This window comes from Protopterus annectens, chromosome 10.part0 (assembly GCF_019279795.1).
Source record: "Protopterus annectens isolate FY-2018-M chromosome 10.part0, PAN1.0, whole genome shotgun sequence".
Lineage (NCBI taxonomy): Eukaryota > Metazoa > Chordata > Ceratodontiformes > Protopteridae > Protopterus > Protopterus annectens.
In genome coordinates, this window is record NC_056744.1 from 78,820,241 (window position 1) to 78,842,363 (window position 22,123).

At 36.1% G+C, this 22,123-nt stretch overlaps 1 protein-coding gene across 1 annotated transcript in view; it reads left to right on the forward strand.

The window, feature by feature from the left end:
- The first annotated feature begins 5,843 nt into the window (after positions 1 to 5,843).
- LOC122812958 (G-protein coupled receptor family C group 5 member C-like) overlaps positions 5,844 to 22,123 on the forward strand; it is a 280,692-nt gene continuing 264,412 nt past the window's right edge. Inside the window, exon 1 of the mRNA XM_044085039.1 lies at positions 5,844 to 6,242. The gene's annotated coding sequence lies outside the window, so the exon portion shown is untranslated. The remainder of the gene's footprint in view (positions 6,243 to 22,123) is intronic.

The following is a 22,123-nucleotide window of genomic DNA, read 5'->3' on the forward strand; positions in this document are numbered from 1 at the left end:
AGGCCTAGGATCCTCTTTGTGAGGTACTTTTGTGGCCTCTCCAGCTGTTGCAGGTGTCTAGTGAGGTACATGCCAAATGGGGTATTATACTCTATGATTAGTCTAATGAGGGAAGAGTAGAGAGAGATGATGACCTCATTCTTCCTGGATGCAAAACCCTTGGTAATGAGATGTGACACATAGAACAACTTTCTGACCACAGTGGCAATGTGGTAGTCGAAGGAGAGGTTGCTGTCAACCTGTGTCCCCAGATCTCTTATAACACCTTCAGTGTTCAGTGGGCTCCCATCAGTGTGGTAATTAGTGGGAACTGAGTTTTTCCCAAAGGGGATGAGGATGCATTTTCTGGCATTAAGCTTAAGGCCATGGTTTCGACACCAGTCATTGGTCTCAGTGAGGCCTTTCTATAGGATGTCTACATCACTTGAGGAGTAAATAATGGCTCTCAGCTTGCAGTCGTCTGCAAACTTCGTCAGCCAGAGTCCCTCCGTGTTGGCCTGAACTTCTGAGAATTAGATGCCAAACAGGAGAGGACCCAGGACCAATCTCTATGGGAATCCACTTATGACTGGTCGGCAGTCTGACTTAGAATCTGCTACTTTCACACTGTGGGTTCTATCTGTGAGCCAATTTGCAACCCACCTAGTGCACAACCCTGCACCCTTTGATTTCACAATAAAAGCAATAATTTAAGTATGTTCCTACCCTTAACTAAACTTTAAACATCTGATTCTGTCAAACCCTCTGTCACTATACTCAACCTTAACTGTAATAATGTAATTAATAATTTGTAATGCTTGTTAACCAATGACAGTGGTATCAGTTTCTTCATATCATCCTCCTGTTTCCCCATCCATCAATACTGAGTGACACTCACACAGCTATCTACTTCTTCCCATCCATCATCCCTGTAATACTCTGACAAGAACCACTGACTATGCAAAATTAATAGAGCAATAAAAAACATAAGTAATCCTTTCAATTCTAGGAGTACCATCAGCCCTCACTTTCTTCAAAACAATTGAAACTTTTTCTAAAGCAATATTGGCTTCCATAAGTCATCATGAGTCTAAACTTATTTTCTTAACACCCATGCCCTATTAATTTTATCTCCCTTCCCTTTATAAAAATCTCATAAGAAATCTTCAGCTTTCTTTATCTTTTCTTCCTGGATAATATGCAAACCATCCTCATACTAATATGTATCCATAAACAACACTTCTGTAACAACTTATCCAAAAAAATGATATAAGCTTTTTTTTTTCATTTTGTCTTTAATTACAACCCTCTACCTAGTCAAGGTATTGGTGAGGTTAAGCTTCTGTGGCCAACACCAACTCACACATCCTTGAGGGGAGAAGTTAGTAAGTCCATGGTACTTGTGACATCTAACAGTGGCTGGGTGTGTCACCCATCTGCAGTGGTGATATTGTCTTGTGCTGCACTGAATTGGGACTTCTCCACTGTGTTTGGGAATAGGAGATATTTATGGGAGCATGTGTACATCCTTCTTCAACCAAGCAGCCATTGTGAGTCTGCATGCAGGCTAGGCATATACTGTTTTTACATGTTGACTAGCTCCTTACTACCTAAATCTTACTCTGCATGAATGGATGGGCCAGTAAGGCTTCACAGGGCAGAAAGAATGGGCTGTTAGACTCTAAACTAACACAGGGATAACCAGCTCCTACCCCATGGAACAAATGGCCAATTAGATGCAGGTAGTGAGTCAATAAGCAGTGTCTCTTATAGGTCATGGGATTAAAATAATGTCTTCTTAGTCATCTAAGCTCTCATCCTTGTTTAATTTTCCTTATACATTTTCTTTTTCATATAATACTCCAAACTAGTCCCAAAGATTTCTACCTGTTCTCTTAAATTATTTTCCCTTGTATATCACATCTCCTTTCTCTGAAGAAAAGACTCCATTCTTACCTATTTTTGAATGTAATCCACTAGTCAAACAAACCTTCATACGTATCTCTCTATTTCATACTAATATAGTGTCACATTGTCAGCTCAGCTATCTGGAATATTGTAAATAATTATATGTCATTTGAGAATTTTAATATGATTTATACAGAAGTGTGACAAAAGGAGATACTGCCAGAACAGCTATCTGGAATTTTGTAAATAGTTATATGTCATTTGTGAATATCAGCAGGATGCAATTGCTTGTGTTACCACTATATTAGAACTGTATGCCCTATTTCATATACATGTGCGTTTAAGAGATATGTTTATACACTACTGTAATTGTTTAAATGTATGTATTTGAACAGGGGCTTAGATTGCAAAACTTACGAATAGTTGAGATTGAAGTACTTTATTGAACCATAAACAAGGGATGTTATCTTTCAGTTTCGCTCAACAGTAGACAGAATGTCTACACTAGTGGACTTTCTGTGTTGTTTTGTAAGTGTTTTATTGTTTTATGTCTTCTGGCAGTTGCAAATATCGGAAGGCTATGTATTTTCACAGAGAGATATTAAATGCTGCCAGCTGCAGTAGGGGTTTAGCCTGGAAAACAAAAAAATGATGTCATGCTGCAAGTATCCCAGCAGTAATATTTGATATTAATTTAAGAACTCTCTGAGAGAGAAAAACAGTGCATTTTGTATTTTGTCTTTAACCTAAAAAGAACATCCACTCACCACCTCTGCACTTGCTTTGCTGTAAGTAAGTTAACTAGGGTACAGTAAATTATTTTATATATAGTTAGGAATACAGTAAAGATAAGTTTAGATGTTTTCTGTATTTATTTGAGACTGTCCTGCAATGTTGTTTTAAATATTTCCCGTGATTTTGAACTCTGAAGTTACTGTGATGATTTATTGAGTATTTCTTGTTTTTTATTATTTAGTATTAAGTATATATAAACCTTTCAATTGTGGCTGGTCTGTTTAGAAGCTCTGAGAGTACTTGCATATCTATTTAGTGACACTGTACAGGCCACTCCTAATAGTCTTGTCTCTTGTTCAAACTATCATTTGTATTAATAGTAACATTACACAGTAAGAGTGGACACCCTTTGCTAAGGCCCTTAAAGTAGTTGATAAGGAGCAGTCTGGTAGCAGTGAAAACTGTCTTATAGTCTGGGCAGAAGGGGGCATAGCTAGTACATCTGTGCCAGCCTTTCCTAGGTATGTGTTTGTGTGTGTGTGTGTGTGTGTGTGTGTGTGTGTGTGTGTGTATAAATCAAATCTCAAAGTGTGTGTGTGTCTCATCTACTTGGGCAGGGACACAAAGCACTGGTTGGACAGAGAGGGTGCTGGAAGTTTTAACTTGGCCACTCAGCTGAGATCTCAACTCTATATCTGTGCCAGTGGGGAATCTTACTGCGGATCTGGAGAAAGAGGGAGAAACCAGCCCCAGACTGATTGTGATCTCTGTGTGCTCTTAAGGGAAATTGCCCTTTACTGTGTGTGTGTACTTGTCATTCTCCCAGTGTGTATATTCCCCAATGTTGCCAGTGGTGAGGATTGAGGCTACATAATTACTGGGCCAGTGCAGGGGCGTCACATATGGTCTAACCATAATTTGATAAAATGTCATTGAAAACCTTCTCTCATTTTAAATTCAGAATTCATAAAAAATCCTGAAAGAGAAAACCATTCTTGAAGACCAGGGACATTCGCTTATCCAAGATAAGTACTGAGACTGGTCACTCTGAGCTGCTAATCTCCAGTGCTTGTCTCATTCATGCTCATTCGCTAATTACAGGTTTTATCCGAATAGGGTTATATCACAACCCTGTTTAGGATAAATGTAATTGGAGAATAAATGTTTTCCCCCCATCATTTCCCACAACCAACAGCAGTTTTTTTATGGGGCCCCCAAGCAGTCAAGGATGATTAGGGCTCTCCCTACACCATCAAGTATTGCATGTGCCTAAAGCAGGTTATAATGTTACTTTGCCTAAAGCAGGTTATAATGTTACTTTTAGTGGAGGAGTGCCACCAGCAGGATTTAAGTCAAGAGCACTATGTCAGTGGTAAAATATTTAAAAGAATGACAAAGCCTGCTACTTGATAAAACACTGTTACTACAACCAGACATTTCTTTGAATTTTAAAGAAGTGCTGCCAATTCTTAGGATTCTTCATCCTAAGACTTATCATTATCCACCTGGTTAATTTATTATCCTAACTCTACAAGCTCTTAAAAGAATACTCCGTTTCTTTCTTTGCCTCTAGCCTATTCAGACAACCCCCTACTTACAATCTAGAAAGTTTTAACCATTCTGGTCCACTTATTCAATGTCCCAGAATCAAACTTCATTGCAGTAACCATGCCTTCTCCATCCTAGGCCCAACACTCTGCAAATCCTTTCTTACTAACCTTAAAATCTCCACCTCATACCCCTCATTCCATTCTCAGCTTAAAGATCATCTCAACTCAGAGTCATTTTGCAAATGATTTCCCTCCCTGAACATATCACCTAATCCCCTACTCTCCCCTTCACTAGTAAGGCAATTTTGTCGTCCTCACATTATTTCCCTACACTAATACATGACATCTCTTCTACATTGCTTATGTTGTACATAGTTAATTTCTATGTGTCCTTACCCTATTGTTGCTATATTTTCACACTTTGTGCTCAGTCCCTTCACTATTTCACTCTCTTCTTCTTTTAGCCTTACTCTAACTATGCCTTCCTATTGCCCCTTATACAGTGTACTTTGTTATTGTTATTGACTTGTTCTTATCTTCACACATTTTGTTTGAATGTGTAATACTTTTTGTTAACTTGTTTGGCTGTTGTCATTTAGATTTGTCCTGGCTGAGACTGAAATAGGTTGTTTAGATCAATGTTCTACTACCCTAGTTACCAGCTGAATAAATAAATAGTTAAGTACACAAAACTGCTGTGGTAGCTTTTGTTGGCTTGGTAAGCACATAACAAAGCATGAAAATAAGATAACCTGTGGTGGAGCTCTCACAGCAACAGGGGTCCCCAGCCACCATGGGATTCTCTCTGCCTAAAACCAGCTATTAATATAGAATAATAGACATGTTGTTAAAACAAAAACAAAGTATAAAGCTAGTAAGTATGCCACCAAATTTCTGTTAATATTTAATCAACGATTACAGCATTATCGCATACTAAACGGGGCAACATGGACTCGAATTAAATGCACTTTCTGGCATTGCGCTTCAGTTTAGTAAACCCTTTGTTAGCATTGGCTTGTCACATTAATTCACAAACACATCTGCCTGTGTTGTTACACCACTTCTTAAATGTTGTGTAACTTTCTACAATCAACCCTTAAGTAGAGATCCTTATCCACTTCAAGGAATTGAGTGAAATGCCTCTAAGCGTCAATGCAACATTTAAAACAAATATTTCCAAACAATGCAAACATCAACCAATCAATGAAATGTTTGTGTAGGGATATGTAACCCTTTCAACTACAGTGGGAATATCATTACCTCTTCTTTTCCAAGGTGTTCAAAATGCCACGGAGACAAAGTATACAAACATACCGGATGTCTGGATGTGTGCAATCGATTTTAAACAAACTGACTACAAGTGTCATTAATTGCTGTCAATGAATATGCTTAGAGTGATGAGAAATCCAGCCAGAAAAGTAGAAAAATAACTCTGGGGGTAGAAGGTGAGAGTAAGTGATTTCGATGTCCCTGATCATAATATTTCCCATTGCTTGTCTCCAGGGAAGTGCAACCAAGCACAATGTGATGGAGTGCTGATTTGGCACGAAGGTCGCCTGTAGCTTACCTTCCGTTCTCAGTTGTCCGTCGGTCGTTCCCGCCCAGCAGCATTTTCTACCTGTGCAAGCCTGCTGGCACGAGGCAGAAGTGAATGGAGCTGATGTCATCCGTGATGTAAATGGCAGAGGAGTATACGGAGGGCTGACTATGCAGTCAGCTGTAAGGGGAAGAGACAGAGCTTTAGGCACGGAGGGAGAGACTCTACTTGGACTGGTGCGAAGGTATAGCAGGGGAAGAAAGTGAGATTTAGTAGGCACCGGTTGCCAGTACATTAACACAATCAGCGGACTCGACATTCGGAGTAAACCAACTAGAAACGTGTCCTTTTGGACATACTCGGCAGGGGGAGGCTGGTGGACAGCTGAAGCTTAAGTCCTAACAGCAGCTCCCGATCTCAGACTGTTAAGGAAATCTGCGGCTGCTGTCTTTGTCACTTTCACTACGGAAAGGACACGTCCAGGTCTCCTGACAGGACAACTTTGAAGGAGACAGCGTGGCAGCACCTAAGAGGTAAGGATGAGTATCCCACTCTCCCCCTTTTTCATAATTCTAAAAGTAAGGTAGCGTTCATCACTTTACAATTACTTTAGATTACCGTTCCAGTGTTATGGGGTTTTCTGGATGAGCCTCTATCTGACAGAAGTCTAATATGGCTAGCATACTTTGAATAATTGTACAACGACTGTCGGCTTTACTGTCTTCAACTATGTGGGACTCTGGATGACTACAGAGAAAGTTAGGTTGGACGCTGTTTTTGCCCCCCCCCCCCCCCCAATCATATGTCTGTTATTTCTGAAGATGCAAGAAACTGAACAGATAAACACATCTAAGAATTCCACGGGAAGATAAACTCGATTAGACGAATATCGTCGTTTTATTTCCTTTAAAACGTCTGAACAGTTAGTCTGGTTTCAGCGTGCAGGATATTATTTGGTACAACCTTGGTACAAAACGCCGATTATGTTTTGGGTGCACGGAAATAGTTTAGGTATCCGGAAAATGCAGTGATTAGAATCAAACCACTGTCATTTGCCTTTTTCTCAATGTCCTAAACAGGAGCGGCCGTAGATCAACTGGTGCCCTAGGCAAAAGGGCTCCACGGTCATAATACGGCCGGGATATATATCCGTTATTTCCTTAGTCACTAAGCCGTCCAAGGTAACGCTGTCTGTATTGACTTACACTAACTTCTAATTTTGTTGCTTTGGTTGTGCCGTTACTTCGTAATAGTACTTAAGACTTGCTTGTATTTATTAATTTCTTGTAGTTGTCTCTGCTGGGACATCATGCCCCTTAACCTCTGATCATTAGCAAAAACATTTAAAATCATAACAATGGATCAGACAGAGATGCAGCTCCTTACTTTCCGGATCAGAGGCTGCTCATCTGGTCACGGTATGGTTACTATTCAGGAATCTATGCACAGAAATAGTTTAGTTATTTAATAATGTATGCACCCTTAAACAGGAGTTATATTGTCAAGAAAAACACCAACATCTAGAAAGAACATGGGTGTCCGTTTTGGTTGGGCCACCCGCAGTGGACAGGTTTGTTGCTTTGACAGTCTCATCTGACTAAGTAGTTAGGTGAGTGCATGCATCACAAATGTTTAATTAAAATCTGAGCAGAATGTCCAGATTTTTACTTCGTATTTTTGGTCTGTTATACATAAAAAAATATGGCTTTCAGGGAAATCATTCAGGTTTGAAGTCAGTAGTAATAAAAATTTGAGTTTCAACCATCCAAACCTTCGAAAAAGCATGCCAACTTAGTGGGTTTATAAGTGCAATATTTAAAATTGCCCCAATTATTGGGCCTTTCTACCCCCCCCCCAATTATTTTTGGTTTTGTCCAGAATTCTTGCCTTAAGAGGTTGAAAGGTGTGACTGAGAGTCAAGGGTATTTCTTCAACCCCATAAGAGTCAAGGGTATTTCTCCAACCCCACCTCCAGTTCTTCTTTATGCTGACTGACCTCCACTGTGGCAATGTGCACAACCATTAATTAAAAGTTTTGTAACGCTTGAATTATTTATTAAGGAAAAGAATCTTAACTGCAGTACAGCTAGCCTTTCTCTGGACAAGATAAGTTTAAACTAGTTGTAGCCTCTGCAGAATTTTCATAAACATTCTATATATTTCACTGTTGCCAAACGACTATATTAAAGGCACATCTCTGCATATATTGCTACTTTATGTATACATTCATTTGATTACATTTGAATTCTCCATTTCATAGTTTCTTACTTCAGGGAGTTATGCAGGCTGAGGATTGTAGAGGCTCTGCACCTCAGGTCTTGTACCTCTGCACCTATGCATGTTTATATATATATGTATACTAACTCTGTGACTTCCTAATCCCCAGTTCTATGCTATCTTGCTTTATACCATTGCTGTTGACCGGATGCTTTTCCTGAGCTTAGCCTAAAAAAGGTCTATGTGGTTAAGTGCTTTACCTTCGTTAACAGTGTTTATATATCCACTTATGCTGTGCTGATGTGGTGTCTAAAAAGAATGGAACATACATATTCACCTATTGGAGTTCGACTTTATTGACCATCCATAAAAGCTTAAATAGGAAAATGTAAATAGCAATGGGCATTCAGAAGCCATGTAGTTGAAATACTTTAAGTCCTTTATGGGTTATTTGCATGTATACCATGGACATCTGTTACAGGAGGTTTAAAGTATTACTCAGTGAAAAACATTAACTTGGCTGGGTTTTTCTTACAGTTTTACTAAATGGTTTACCCTTTGGTTCGGTATGTATATATAAATACACACACACGCACATATATATATATATATATATATATATATATATATATATATATATATATATATGTATGTATAAACACACATGCACACACATACACACACACACACAGGTCACATAAGTATGTTGGGGAAGTGCATGTGTGGATATCCCTTGCATTTAGAATATTTAAGTAGAGGGAGTTGTTTGAGTACTGGTGCCATTGAAAACTATATTATTGAATTATGCTCACTTCATTTCTGCTAACAGTTTTTTTTCTGTTTTCATTTTGTTTTGGAAAAAAGAATAGTTTTATTTCTGAATGTCATACTCATATTACAACAATGACATTCTCCTATTTAAGACAACAATGCTTACATAAATAATTGAACCATAAACCTGAAAACATTTAAACAATTCTCCATTAACAACTTACAAGGTAAAAATTGTGAACTAAGTGCATCCATCTGAAAGCACTTTGTTGAAATGAAGCAAGAGTAAGGAAGATGAGGCAAATAATGTTCTCATCTAACACGGAAATAAATCTAGTGTGCCATTAAGTAGCAGTAATAGCATACTTAAAATTATCAAATAGTGTTCAGTGAAGTAGAAAATTAAAGAAAACTTGACTACTTTTTTATCAAGTCACTAACTGCACAAATAAGTCATGCCTATGGGACCAGGAGTTACTTGCAGTGAGTTGTAGCCACTGCTGGTTCTGCAGTGATCTATAACCCCTATATAAAGTCAGTAAGTATTCTAAAGTGGTTGAACTCCCTGTAATAAATCCTGTTTGAGTATATAAAATTAGCATAGCAACCTTTTGACCCCTTCAGCCAGCAATCTGACATGGATATTGAAGTATACATTTGATAAGAGAGATGGGATGGTATTTTGTCACTCTGTCAGCCTATGATGAGAGATCAGTTGTAGAGCTTTCCTGGAAAATCCTTAATAAAAAAAGCAGTAGGCTACAAACTGTATTCCTTAAAATGTGATACCATTCTTTGCTAAGGATATCTAGCCAAGGGCTTTCCCTTTAGATACGTTAAACAATGCTTCATGTTCTTCCTATTTTAATAGTTTTGCCCGATCTCTACTTCTGCCTGCAACTTAGCCACTTAAGTTTGCTACTGTCTAGAAAGACGTCTACTACTTTATTCCAGTTTTCACCCTTGAATCAAGTTTTGAGTAAAGACCAGTATAAAACTGCAAAAAGTAATTACTGATCGCCTTCGCAATGGAATAAGATTTCCTGTCTGTTCAGAGAGTAAACCTGGGGTCACGCTGTATCCACTCCTCCATCATAGATTAAGGGAAAGTAACTTCCCAAGGACATTCATCATGGCCACTCTTTCCAGTTCCATATCTGCTTGATGCTTCATCAGTAAACCTAATGTTTTATGTTGTATCTTATGTTGTCTAAGCTGGTTAGCAAGCATTGGAAGTAGAGGCTGAAGACATTGAAATATTCCATACAGTCATTCCTACAAAGTAATAGTATACAACAAAAACAAAAAACAAAGCAGTAGAAGCAGCAATACGACCACATAAGATCCAACACACTTTATTGCTTTCTCTGGCGCCTCGGCTTACGCCTTCCAGGAGGATAAATATTCCAAACAATTACAGCTTATTTATATCATTCAGAAACCTTCATTACAGAAGCTAATAAAACAATTATACAATTAAACAATCAATTGATTTGCAATAAATGTTATTCATAAAAACACTCTCCAATTGCATTCTACATTAATGCCCATAGGTGTCAGTGTATTATACTTTAATATAAAAACTGTCTCCTTATATAGCAGCTTTTGTTTAACTAAATTATCATCAGTATTATAAACTATTACTTGTTCAAGAACCGTTGCTAATAGGCCTTCTGCTGAACTATTATGGTAGTCTTTAAAGTGTACTGCTAGCGGACTTTCTAACTTTTTATTTTTAATATCTCTTATATGTTCTTGAAGTCGAACCTTAAATGCCCTTTTACTTTCACCTATATAAAACAGTCCGCATGGACATTTAATAGCATACACTATCGCTACTGAGTTACAATAAAATATCCCACAAGATCTAAAATTCTTACCATTTATACATTCAAATGTTCTACTTATATATTTACACGAAATGCAATTCCCACATTTAAATGTTCCCATTAAGTCTATCTCCTTTAGTAAATCAACATTGGGATTAGAATACTTAGCATTTACCAGAATGTCTTTTAAATTCCTCCCTCTCCTATAGGAAAATTTAATATTTGTTGGAATAATGTCTACTAAATCACCAAATTTAAATAAAAAAGGCCAATATTTCAATACTGCTTTTTTAACTTCTTCTGTTAATAAATCATATGACAGAACAAAAAACATCTGCTTATCAGTATATTCATCTTTTTCTTCTCTATATCCTCTAGTTTTATTATTTTTTCTATTTAACTGAACCCCTTCATTTTTAACTTTTTGTAAGGATAGCTCAACCTCTTTTGCATTATAATTTCTTCTTATAAACAAATCTACTGTTTTTTGTAATTCTATTTCTAATTCTCTATCATTATTGCACAGTCTCTTAATTCGAATAAATTCCCCATATGGTAAGGATTTCATAAGATGAGCCGGATGGTGGCTCAATCCATCTAAAAAATGTAGATTTTCAAACTTTCTATAAACTCTTGTGAGTATTTTACCATTACTTAACCCTTCCAGAGTCAAATCCAAAAAGTTAACTTTACTACCCACCTGAAAATCATCAAATTCTAATCCAAATTGATTAGTATGTAAATCTTTTTTAAAGGCCTCTAACTCATTTAGGCCACCCTTACAAATAAAAATTAAATCATCTATGTATCTATAGTAGCTTATTACATATTTCCTATAAAATTGTAAATGATACAAAAAATCAAGTTCAAAATTATTCATCAGAATATTAGCATACATGGGGGCAAAACTTGCCCCCATGGCTGTGCCCTTTAGTTGGTGAAATAACTGACCATCAAAATAAAAATAGTTGTTCTTAAGACAGAATTCCACCAACTCCATAATATAAAATGACTGTGGGTTGTCACCTAAGGTACGTCGTAAAGCCTGCAAGCCAAGTTCATGTTTTATGCTTGTATATAGGCTTTTTACATCAGCTGAAAACCAAAACATACCTTCCTTCCATTTTATTGATGTAATCTTGTTTAGAAAATCAAAACTATCCCTAATATATGATGTCTGTTTAGTTACATAAGGATATAAAAAACTGTGCAGAAATATCCCCATATTGTGCAAAAAATATTTACATGCTGATACAATGGGGCGTCCCGGAGGGCAACTCATGTTTTTGTGTACCTTTGGTAAACAATAAAACAAAGCTATTGCATTATTATTAACCTTAAACTTCTTCATTACATCTTCCTTGGAGAAATATCCTAACCTTAGTCCCTTGTAAAGTAGTTCTTCATATAATTTCAGGGCATTATTATAGACTATAATGTCACATTTACTATATGTAGTAGTGTCGTCTAGATGTTTATGACACATCTGTGCATATTGTGTATAATGCATAAGTACTACCTTGTTCCCTTTATCTGCGGGTTTTATTATCAAATCTTGTTTTCTAGCTAAAGTCTGTAACGCCTGCCATTCTAATCTAGTCAAGTTATATATAACCCCAGACTTATTTTCACAAAATTCTTTATACAACATCTCTATGTCAAAATTTAACATCGATGAAAAACTTTTAATACCTTCATGTGTAAAAGGGGGAACAAAATCACTTTTTACATTAATTCTAGAAGTATCTAGTTTGCTATATGCATCAAAACTTTCATTCTCTACATATTCCGAAGTACAAGAATAAAAGCTATCATCTGAATCATCAAAGGATTCAGTAGACACCATAGTGTTATCTTCATCACATATATTATACACACTTTTATTTTTAAAAAAAGCAGCTAGATGTAATTTCCGTATAAACTTATAAACATCACCTTTTAGAACATATTCACGTGGTAACACAGTGGGAACGAACTTTAAGCCTTTACTTAATACTGAAACCATTTCATTACTCAAATTCATCCCACACAAATTAATAATGTAAGAAGAATCAGCATCTTTAACATGAATAACAGAACAAATGTCATTAATTTCGTTTAGTTCGTTTGTACCTTTGCGTATAACCACCGACGGGTCTCTGTCCATATTCTGTTTCCCTTTCACTCTCTCTATATCTTTCACCTTCTCCATATCTTTCACCTTCTCCATATCCATTCCGTTTGGTTTTCCGAAAGGTTTGTTGGAACTCCGCTGGATTCTGCGCTGCTGGCAAGCTGGGAAAGTCGCCGCCTTCCCCTGGTTCACTTTCCCACTCAGTGGAAACATCCGAATGGGTATTCATTCCGCCATTGCGTCTTGGTCTTCCCTGTTCTGCAAAACGTACGTTAGGACGTCTTTTCTTATTGGTTGACCGTGAAAACGCCAGATCCGATGCATAGTCTTTAATGTCTCTATTCAGTTTAAATTTCTTAGTATCAAGTAAGTTCTTTTCTAAATCGATGAGTTTATTTTGAATGTCTTTAAGGCATTGTTCCATCCGAACTATGCCTATTGCTCCAGACAACACTTCACAAGTATTGGTTATGTCCATTTTTAGTTTAGCTTGCTTCACTTTGTCACGTTCTACTAGGATGTTAACCCACTCGATTGAACACTGGTGGGCTGCTGTTACCCACCTCTTATGAAATATCTTATCGGATTCATCCTGTAAGTCAAATGGAGTGGTAGGATGTTTAAAGGCACGTAAACCCCTCGGGGTAATATTCAATTCCACATACCTTTGAAGACTTAAGCAATTGAGATGTGTTGCTAATTCTTTGGACATAAGCTTATCCAACTTGTCAAATGTCTCTCTCATGTCCGAAGGTATGGAATTACCCATACGTTGTCCAATAGAGGAAAATGGATTAACCGACCTTCTCTGTTGTTCCCTCTGCAGAAATTTCTGCCAAAACGTAACCTGTTCTTCCTGTATTTCATTCTCATTTACACATTCACCAACCGGTGTGGTATACTGTTCCATGGTTGTTTGACTAGAATCATGTCTAAAAATTCTAGGCAAATTAAGTGAAGGATCACTAGCCATAATAGTATACAACAAAAACAAAAAACAAAGCAGTAGAAGCAGCAATACGACCACATAAGATCCAACACACTTTATTGCTTTCTCTGGCTTACGCCTTCCAGGAGGATAAATATTCCAAACAATTACAGCTTATTTATATCATTCAGAAACCTTCATTACAGAAGCTAATAAAACAATTATACAATTAAACAATCAATTGATTTGCAATAAATGTTATTCATAAAAACACTCTCCAATTGCATTCTACATTAATGCCCATAGGTGTCAGTGTATTATACTTTAATATAAAAACTGTCTCCTTATATAGCAGCTTTTGTTTAACTAAATTATCATCAGTATTATAAACTATTACTTGTTCAAGAACCGTTGCTAATAGGCCTTCTGCTGAACTATTATGGTAGTCTTTAAAGTGTACTGCTAGCGGACTTTCTAACTTTTATTTTTAATATCTCTTATATGTTCTTGAAGTCGAACCTTAAATGCCCTTTTACTTTCACCTATATAAAACAGTCCGCATGGACATTTAATAGCATACACTATCGCTACTGAGTTACAATAAAATATCCCACAAGATCTAAAATTCTTACCATTTATACATTCAAATGTTCTACTTATATATTTACACGAAATGCAATTCCCACATTTAAATGTTCCCATTAAGTCTATCTCCTTTAGTAAATCAACCTTGGGATTAGAATACTTAGCATTTACCAGAATGTCTTTTAGATTCCTCCCTCTCCTATAGGAAAATTTAATATTTGTTGGAATAATGTCTACTAAATCACCAAATTTAAATAAAAAAAATGCTATTCCTACAAAGTAAGTCTAGAATGGCTGCTTATTTATTGATAGAATTTATTGATAGATTGAAAATGCTATATGGCTGGGGAGGTAAGATTTCTTGTTGAGTGTGTGTTATATGTTTTGCCAACTAATTTTTTTCAAATATCAAGACAGTTTTTTGTTCACCAGTTAAAGGGATGGCCATGGAGCTAGCCTGGCTTGCAACTATTCAAATTTAGTAATGATCTACTGGGAATAAAACATCTTAATGAATACCATTGTTCATAAAGATGTGAAAGGTTATGGCATATTTATTGATGCTATTTTATTTTTGTGGCCTGTAAATGAGGAAGAACTGATGCAGCTGATGGAATTTATAAGTGCAAGTATGTATTTTTTGGAATCTGTATGTGACTACAATGCCAACAAGAATAATTTTTGGATATTACAATGTATAAAAGGAAAGGTGGTGCTTTTTGGAATCAGTTGTTAATTATAAAAATGATGGTAGCAACAATATGTTGCATTTCATCTCTATGCACACCCCTTATGTAAAAAACACGTGAGCATAGGTTCATAGATTAGTACTAGGCTAACTGCCCTTGCAAGCCATTTTGAGCCTAACCAATTATCCCTTGTGAGACTCCAACGCTGCACCTTGTGTTTGTAAGGCAAACACCTTAACCATTAGGACACCCTCCCTCATGAGTCAACTTGCTAGAATCCAACAGTTAACCACAGAGGAACAGAAAACATATACTTTATTAAAGGAACTACACAAGAGATTCAGCCATAGAGAATATCCTGAACAAATTATCAAACAGCAATAAAGTAATTTTAAAAGGAAAAAAAATGTATTTCATAATAAAAAAATTGGCATACTGCCATACTGTTATTATATTCAGTCGACAGTGATGAAATAATAGATATTTTGAATAACAGTTGGCCTATCCTCCCAGACAATGGTGAGTTTATTAGAATATTGGAGGATGAACCATTATTCATTAGTAAAAATCTTAAACCTTTTTTTTCCAAGGGAGAAATGTCTCCTGAAACCACAACCAAACAAAATGTTGGAACGTATCAAAGTCATGCAGCTCGTATAGCTTAATCTCTGATAGTCCCAATTTCTGTTGTTCGTCCACAGAGATATGTTATATAGTGCATGGCACATGGTGATTATGTTCTAATATATGGGAAAAGACAAATCAGTTAAGTGCTACTATAGTGTGAGATCTGATCTTAACAATTGTTAAGCGCCCCCCGCAACATGGCTTAGTGATGGAATTTATAAGTGAAAAGAGAAAGCAGTTTCAAATTCAAGCTGACACTGTCTACAGATTGAAAAGGAAAAACAGTAGCAGGATACACAAAGAATAATAGTTTTATGAACTGTACACAAAACTATGCTAACAACAGTGAAGTGGCCCAGCTTATACATAATAAAAATCTGAATGTATAAACAAATGCAAGCAATTAGCACTGATCACTGGGAAACTCAAAAAGGCTGTAGGCAGAGACATTCAGGGAAGCAATAAGAGTAGCTTAAGTATATGTAATCAGTACATCCAAGAGCTGGATTAAAAGTCAGTTTATAAAATAAATGAACACTATGATGCTCTTCTGGAGCTAAGAAATAATGGTAAAAATCTGGAGGCTGAAAATAAAGCCCAAAGCAACTCTTTGGAAGAAGTAGACAGTTTGTTAAAATAATTACTGTCAACACTTGATTCTCATGCAGGGCTGATACAAGGAAGTCATACTGCTTTAACAAGCCAGCAAAAGAAAATAAATTCCTCAAAAAAAAAAAAAAAACAATCAAGAAAAGCAATGTTCCGAGTTGTCGTAATATTGATTTTCAAAATGATGAATCCACAAGTGTGAATGCCAGCATGCATTCGCTCTTGTGGATTCATTATTTTGAATGGAGATTGCACTATAGTGGGGATAAGGAAATGTACCCTTTCCTTCACTGTAGTGCGATCTTGGAGTTTGTATATATATATATATATATATATATATATATATATAAGTAGCAGGGGTGTGGGGGGGGCACAGCCCCCACATAGGGGGTGCAGGGAGACCCCCCCCCGCAAAATGTTCATAGCACATAACTGGAAGTGTGGGTATTTTCAAGAAAGTCGACATTTGTGAGTTGTCGACCTTCCTTAATTCCTACTTTCAGTTATGTGAATGATTAGTAATGTGTTTTATGACATTTTGGGTTGCATATATGCACACTCACAATTGCCTGTTGCAAGATTTTGACAGTAAACCATATATATATATATATATATATATATATATATATATATATATATATATATATATATATATATATATATATGTATGGTCTACTTCCCTTGTTCGAACACACACTTCTTTCAACAAGAAAAACCCGAGACCCACTTTAGCGAAAGTGCACTTAACCAAAAGTGCACTTTCGTGAAAATCAGTTTACCGAAGCACTGTTCAGTGGGGATAAGGAAATATACCTTTTCCCCAATGTAGTGCGATCTTGAAGTTGGCCTATATAAGTAGTAGAGATCCTGTATGGCAAAGTGAAACACATTTTTGCAGGGGGGCAAGTCCCCCTGCATCCCCCACTCCCCTGCCACTTATATATATTAACTTTGGGATTGCAGTACAGTGGGGGAAAGGTATATTTCCTTATCCCCACTGTACCATGTTTCAGTAAACTGATTTTCATGAAAGTGCACTTTCGGTTAAGTGCACTTTCGCTAAAGTAGGTCTCGGGTTTCTCTTGTTCGAAAAAGTGCATTTTCGAACAAGAGAAGTAGACCCATATATATATATGTGTTTGTGTGTGTGGGTGTGTGTGTGTGTGTGTGCGTGTGTGTGTGTATGTGTGTATATATATATATATATATATATATATATATATATATGTGTGTGTGTGTATATATATATATATATATATATATATATATATAGTTTTTTTTTTTAATAAAATGTGTATATACAGTATTTTATATATATATTTATATACACACACACACACACACACACACACACACACACACACACACACACACACACACACACACATTTTGTATAATCACACACATATAAACTTTATTAGAATAAAGATAGATAGACAGATTAATAGACAGATAGACAGACATATAGATAGATAGATAGATAGATAGACAGATTAATAGACAGATAGATAGATAGACAGATAGGTAGATATGTAATTTATGAACATAAGACAGCTGTAAAGACAAAAGATAAAACTAATGCCTGAGCAAAACATAATTTGGTTTGCAAGGATTTTAGAAAATTTGAATTCATTGTACCTGAACAAGTTAACACTTTTACAGGTAATGTAAATAAATTATTAGAATTAAGGAACAGAAATTGCAGCTTTTCTTGACTGTCAATATTTTTCCAAGAATTAATGAAAATCTTAATATTAAATGTGTATTAACTTGGTTTCAGTAAGCAGGAAGTGATGTCAGAATTGCTTACTTGTTTGATTAATGAATAGTAAATAATGTATGCATTTAAGTGTTTGATTTCAAATGAAAAATGTTTCTTACCAAGTTCTATGAATAAAGAATGAAAGCGTTAAAGTGTGTTGAGGCACTGTCTTGGTTTTCCTGATTTGCAAGAGGTTTTTGCGGTTATTAGTCTTAACAGTCTTTGATGGGTTTAGTTTTATATATATATATATATATATATATATATATATATATATATATATATATATATATATATTTATTTATTTCAGTTTGATTGCCGAGGAAGTCCACTGCGCCAGAACGTGCCCATTTTCAGTGGAGGCCCGGGGAGAAAAGCTCCGTAAGCAAATACAATACAATAAAGGTTACATAATGTTAAAAGTAGAATACATGTATAAAATTCATACAGTCAGGAAATGCCAAATGCATAAAATGTACATCATAAAAACTCAGTTAACAGATAATAGAGAACAAAGTTTACAGGTATTTCCATTCAGCGCAGCATGATCAACTGTCAAATAAAAAGATCTGAGGTTTCTTGTGTTTTTACATTAGAAGGGAGGGCAATTAGCATGCATATGTTTTAGTTAAATAAGGTAAAAAACCTTGCTGTGCAGACAATAGAAGTACTGTGATATTTACAATATTTACATACTTGGAGTCATGTTAGAGAAATTGCTTAATCGTGATTGTCAGCTTAAGCCTATTTTAGGAGAATAGAAATCATTCTATAATAATAAATATATATATATATATATATATATATATATATATATATATATATATATAGATAAAGATATAAATATATAAACTTTAATTCTTATAGTCACCTTATTTACCGGAGCCTGCATCCACATGCATCTACCATTAGCTTTTTCTCTAATGTTGTACCTCTGTATCAGTCCTTTTCCTCAGTGCTCACAAATCCACTTTCCTGCCTTTAGTTACAGTAGTCGTTCATTTCATACCCCTAAGTTTCAGGGAGGACTGTGGTGGAATGTACAAATGAAAGATTTTCTTGTGTTTTCCTACTTAATCATCCTGCATGAGAAGGTACATGGGTTACATTTAGTGACATTTAGCCAAGAAGACAATGCATGTTTCTGCATACTTTCTGCCTGCATAATGAATGTCCAGCTCCAGGCCTCTACTAGGAATCAGCACCACAATGGCAAATCTCATGTGCTCCCCTGATGTAGGAGTACCATCCATTGCAAGTCTGCTATCTCCACAGACTGGTCTCACAGTTGTGTGAATCTCTTACTAACATAACTCTCAACTGTCCCTGATTTTGCCTCATAGTTTTCATTGGCTGTTATATTTGTTTGATTTCTTGGTGAATCCCTCAGGATTGCTGTTAGTCAGTATTGTTACACCCTAGAAACTCGTGCAACTTATTTTTCAGAAAATGTACATTAATACAAGACATGCTGTCCTGTTAGCATATTAAGTGAATTAGAGCAATATTAAAAAAAATGTCCCTGATTTGGGGTCTTTGTCCCCAATTTCGTTTGGCTTTGGCCTGAATCCTGGACCTAAGAAGTTGAGAGGGATGCTTACTAATCCTAGGTCACCATCAGCATAGCAGAGGGCAAGTTGCAAATGCCAGCTGGGCAGACAAATGTTTGATTATTTTGTAATGCAAGACATTTCTATGTTTTTAAAACAACCACCCTCATGATTATGCTGTCTTTTGCCCAAAGATAATTTCATCAAGTGGTGAGTATTCTCCAGCCCATTTCATCTATTTCTGCTCAACAGAAACACCAGAAAAGGCTTTACCATGGAACCCACAAGTCTGACAAGTCCTGCCTTCAGTCCAGAGCCTATAGACACTTCAAATATGTGATGAATTTTCCAGTCAAGAAAGTAAACTTTGACCAATAGAATTTGTACAGTTCAAGAATCAGTGATTTGAGTGATAGAAAATAAAACTGGGCTGCACAGAGCTATTGCAACTCATCTCAGCTTTACACAGACCTAAGCACTTTGCTATAATATATGCATTACAGTAAATAAATCATATAATGGCAGTAATAAGTTCAGTGCAATAAGTTAAGCATTGCAAAATGCTTTCTGAAACAAATGGATCCTTAATGCTTGTTGAAAACTTTTGGCTGTAAAACTGTTCAAGAGCTGATGAGGTATTGCATTTTACAACTGCATATCTTCGTAAAACCAGCAGTGATGAAGAGAAGAGTCCAGGTGCATCATGGGAACCAGACAAGCAGAAAGGGCCATCTGTTCAACAGGCACACTGGGTCCTTAAATGGCATTTTAATCACTCACTGAAATTAACCGAAATCTCCAAATGAAACAGTCTCTCAATAGTTATTGTAAAATGTGTATGTCACCAGAAAACAATAAGAGCCAACTGGTTTATTTTGTACTATAGACAGGCTATGGAAAATATGCAAAAAGGACATATGAATAGCTACTTAAACCATGTATTAAACATATTAAATGAAGTAGTTTTCAGAAAATGAAATAACATATTAACAATTTACATCATCTCTTGGATAATGTAAGTTGCATGCTTGACAGAGTGCAAACGCTTAGTATGATTGATACATTTGGCACTCTTTAGGAATGCACTTTATTAAGAAGAATATTGTTGTTGTAATTAATATGTAGTAGAGTGGATATGTTCAAGGTTAGAGAAAAGGTTCCAGAAATTGAGCAGAGAAAACACATAACAGGAATAAACAGCAGTCCATGGGTGAAACTGAGGATTTACTGCAGGATCAAGGATTATTTACTATGTTTACTTTTTTGAATTGGAAGTATGATCGGATAATGAGTACTAAAATCTATCAACAGTGTATGGAGGCTCAGAGGCTGAACACGTGACATTTCAAAATGTTTTGGGGGAAATACATGACTGGTTTATAATGGATGATTGAAAACCACATAAAGGCAGATAAAAGGCAGGCGCAAAAATAAAACACAGGCCATACTAATAGCTTAGAAGAAAAAGGTGCAGAGAAGAGTGAGAGGGTAATTTAAGAGCAAGGTGTGAATGCATGAAAGGAAATAATTTTCCCAACATCACAAAAATGGTACATATAGAAAGGCAGACAAGCTGTTTGGATGCATATTAAAAAGAAGTTATGTGCTTACCATAAAGTTCCATGTGTGTTGCCCATCTCATCCTTTATTCTCACTGATGGGTCAGATCCGAACCCTTGGATCTATCTCGGCAATTTCTAAAGCTTGAGGGCATCCTTTTTTACCCATAATGCAACCCACTAGCTTCCTCAGAACTTGTTTGCCCCTAATACATTTACAGAGAGAATACATATATGTATGTATATATATATATATATATATATATATATATGGGTCTCCTGGAAGTGCACTTTCATGAAAGACGATTTGCTGAAGCATGTTACAGTGCGGAGAAGGAAATATTTCCTTTTCCCCACTGTAGTTTGACCTCAGAGTTAGTATATTTAAGAAAGGGGTGGTGGTGTGGGGGGGCACAGCCCCCCTGCAAAACAGTGTTTACAATGCTTTTTTATTTTTTTTCCCAGTTCGGTGAATCGGCTTTCACAAAAGTGCACTTTCGATGTAGTGCACTTTCGTGGAAGTGGGGTTTTACTTATCTTTTTCAAGACTGTGAAATTTCAATAAAGAAAAGTAGACCCATATATATATATATATATATATATATATATATATATATATTAGTTCCCCTTTAGAATCTCGAATTGCTGAAAGCTTGAAATTCATAACCTCGAGCCCAGAATCTCGAGTTTCAGCAACTCAAAATTCTAAAGCGCATCAAAAAGACATCCCAAAAATGTCTTTACAATGTTTTTGCAGGGGGGCAAGCCCCCATATGGGGGGCTGTGCCCTCCACACACCCTTCTTAAATATACCAACTCCAAGATCACACTACAATGGGGATGAGGGAAATCTCCCGTTCTGCGCTGTATGCAGAAGCGCACAATGGAAGAATTTCCATTCCTCCACTATAGCTGATATATTTAAGCAAGGGGAGTACAGGGGGATTTGTCCCCCTGCATACATGTAAGTAAACTTGTGTTTTTTTTTTTTGCTTCTCTTCCCTTCACAATTTCGAGTTACTGAAAACTCGAGATTCTGGGCCCGAGCGTCTGAATGTTGAGCTTTCAGTAACTCGATCTTGTGAAGGGGAACTATAGATATATATATATATATATATATATATATATATATATATATATATATATATATATATATCAAAATATATACAATAATA